Source organism: Nicotiana attenuata, unplaced genomic scaffold (genome assembly GCF_001879085.1).
Source record: "Nicotiana attenuata strain UT unplaced genomic scaffold, NIATTr2, whole genome shotgun sequence".
Lineage (NCBI taxonomy): Eukaryota > Viridiplantae > Streptophyta > Magnoliopsida > Solanales > Solanaceae > Nicotiana > Nicotiana attenuata.
The window spans coordinates 68,862-72,301 of NW_017673782.1; positions in this window are offsets into that span (position 1 = coordinate 68,862).

Genomic DNA, 3,440 nt, shown 5'->3' on the forward strand with positions numbered 1-3,440 from the left:
AGCTTCATGTACTAAGTCGGGTCCCAATAAGTTAGTCTCACCAGCTTCAAACCATCCGATAGGAGAACGACATCTTCTACCATACAATGCTTCGTACGGTGCCATTTGAATACTGGATTGGAAGCTATTGTTGTAAGCAAATTCAGCTAAAGGTAGATAAGCATCCCAACTACCTCCAAACTCAAGAATACAAGCTCTCAACTTATCCTCCAAGATCTGTATAGTAAGTTCAGACTGCCCGTCTGTCTGTGGATAAAATGCAGTACTAAGATCTACTCGTGTACCCAATGCTTCTTGAACAGATTTCCAAAAACGTGAAGTGAACTGTGATCCTCTATCAGAGATGATGGATACTGGAACTCCTTATCAAATCATGTAATTTCATTTCGATAACAGTAAATTCAAGTAACGATAATCATGTCAAATAACTATTTCGGTATCATATCGAATAAAAGACTTGTCCCACATGCAATTCAAAATTATCGGTAACATATTCATATAAAAATCATGTGTAAATCATGCAAGTTGTGAAAATACAAATTGCGGTAAGATTACTACTCACCGTACTCGTGCCGAAATACCAAATGCTTCACCTCGAGCAATTCGTACAAATTCCTCCAATCAATCTATAATTACATAATATCGATCTCACGTTAATTTTCCTGTTTAGGCTAATTCATAGCTAATTTCGAATACCCAATCATCGGGGTTCATGTTTGAGTCTTAAGTTGTGGGTTTATATTTAATCATAGAACTAGTCCATAATTCTATTAATTTTAAACTATTTAGTATAATTTATTCCTCTAAAATTAGACCTATCAGTGCTTAACCTTTATCGCCTTGTTATCTCCATAGTAATTGTATATTTCTTTTTATATAAGAGAAAGTTGATATTGAATTCTTTTGTACTACATGAAATTACATAGATGCAGTGAAATAATTCAACAGATGAGGAGAAGAAGGTTAACCTCTTGAGTCGAAGGAGAGCTTTAACACTTTTAATTTTAACTCCCAATTCTTCTTAAGCCTTTGACCAAAGCTTTTTCTTCTTCTTCTTCTTCTTCCTTTTTTTCTCTTCCTTTCTTTCTCTGCTTTTTTGTTTTCTTTCTATTTCTCGTTTCTTTCAGAAGCCAAAGCTTCTTTGCTTTTTAAACCCTTAACCTTGGCAGGTTAATACTTTCTAATGGGCTTCGGCCCTTTTGTTTTCCATCCTTTTTTTTTGTTTTATGTTTTATTTGGTAATTGTCCAATATGCCCTTATTTAAAATATTGGGGCCCTACATGTACACACATCCAATGTATGTGAAAATGTATCAAACAAATTCAAAGTGCCAAACAAAACCACGTCTTCAGTTATTCAATATAGAAATCTGCATTACAAGATTCGAGGTACCTATATTGTAGAAAGTCGAAAATGCAGCAGTGAAAACACCCGAAAACGAAATAAAAACCCGGCAAAAGTACCCGAAAATTAGCAACTAGTAACCTGCAGCAACATCAGTAAAAAGAACCAAAAAGACAACCCGGAACAGACCTCGAAAGCTCATATAACTTTCGGAGATAGAGAAGCCCAGAAACTAACTTCAAAGACCTTTATTCTTTGAAGTATTTTTGTTTCTCAGAAAACTCACTCAAAGCTCTCAAGTTTCAGCCTACTATTCTTGAAGTTCAACTGATTTCTCTCAAGTTTTGTGTTCTTTTTCTTTGTGTAAAAGATGTGTCTTAAGTGTGTGAGAAATGAACTCTTAAGTAGGAAACAAAAGCACCCTTTGGACAGATTTTGGTTTACCAAAAGGTTGTCCAAAAGTACTAACTTTGCTACCAAATACCTGCCCAAAAAACTTACTTTTGTGTGCTAAAAGTCTGTCCAAGGGCTGTCCAAAAGGGAAAGGACAGTCCAAACCAGCTAAAGTGGCAAAAGCATGGAGGAAAATGTGCTTTCAACCACTCTAGTACTAAAAGTAAGCTACTAGCATACCCTATTTCATGACTACACTAACTAAACTTCAGTTTTGAACTAAAACAGTACCAAACCCCTTGATTTTGAACCAAATCAAATTCAAACAACTAAGAATTGTCAAAACAATAAACAAGACTTTCAAATGGAACTAATACTCAAACTAACTAGATTATAACAATTTAATTTGTGCAAACTAACATGGAAAATAACTGAATTCACCAACTAAAGTGCGAAACAGAAATTAAACGAGTATTGTCAACTATCCGACAACGACTAACAACAACTAAATAAATGACTAACTAAGCAAATGATTTAACTTCACTTAAAGACCCGTCTGGTTGATGACAATTTGATAACCACATAAGCTAAACAGAGATAACTAACTAACAAACATACTAAATCAAAACTCTAATTAATAGTAATTTGATCACAAGAGAAATCAAAATCAGAAAACTAAACCTATTACTATTAAAATCAAAAAATGAGCGAGGGAGTGAAGATTATACCCAACAAGCGTCCTTGAAACTGTCCATGTATCTCAGGGACGAGGCTATCAGTTTCGAATGATATGAACGACATTCGAACGAAATTTTGTGGGTGACAGATGTTAGGACCACTAATTCAGAAAAGCCGAGCAATGATTTGAACATCATGTCGCCTAGAAAGAGTCATTCCTAGGCCGTATCTAGTCAAATAGAGGCTCAACGTGCTTGGTTGTGTTCGGATGGCAGTGGGAGGGCTGGCCGGAATTCGGCTAGATTTCGGAAGGGGTTTGAAGATTTTGGGGCGAGGAATAGAAAAGAGGAGAGTTAGAGGAGGCCGATGGTGTGATTTTTATGGGGTTTGGAGGTGGTAGACGACGGCTAGGTTTTCGACCTAGGCTAGATCTACAAATTTGGGGAGGGTTTTTAAGGTTTTGAGGTTTGGAATAAAAAACAAGAGAGTGAGGAGAGAAGAATGGTATAATATTTGTGGTGTTTGGACGGCGGCCGATGGTGGCGATTTCCGGCCGGCGGAACCACTATGGGGAGCGGCGGAGAGGTAGAGGGACGAGAGAGGGGTTTAGTTCTGCTCTTAGGTCTAAAATGGCCAAACATTGAATTTTACGAGGCCTTATATACGGAAGGGAAGATTAAATGAAGGCCGTTGGATTGAACTAAAATGGATGGCTGAGATGACCTCTCACCCAATCTTGGTAGATGAGCATATCCGGGTTGGGTCAAGTTTGGACCGGGTCTATGAGATCTGGGCCACCTGATTTGTTCCAAGCTTGGCCCAATTTCAGTTAAAAATGGGATAAGTTCACAAATACCTACCCAACACAAACAATTTACTCGCTTCTACCCAAACCAAAGTATTTACCCGCTCTACTCCATAGACCATAGAATGCTTATTGATGATCATCACTCATTTGATCCTTTTCTTTATTTTTGGTCCCTTTGTTATATAATTAAAAAAACTGATAGAGTATTCCCCCCCC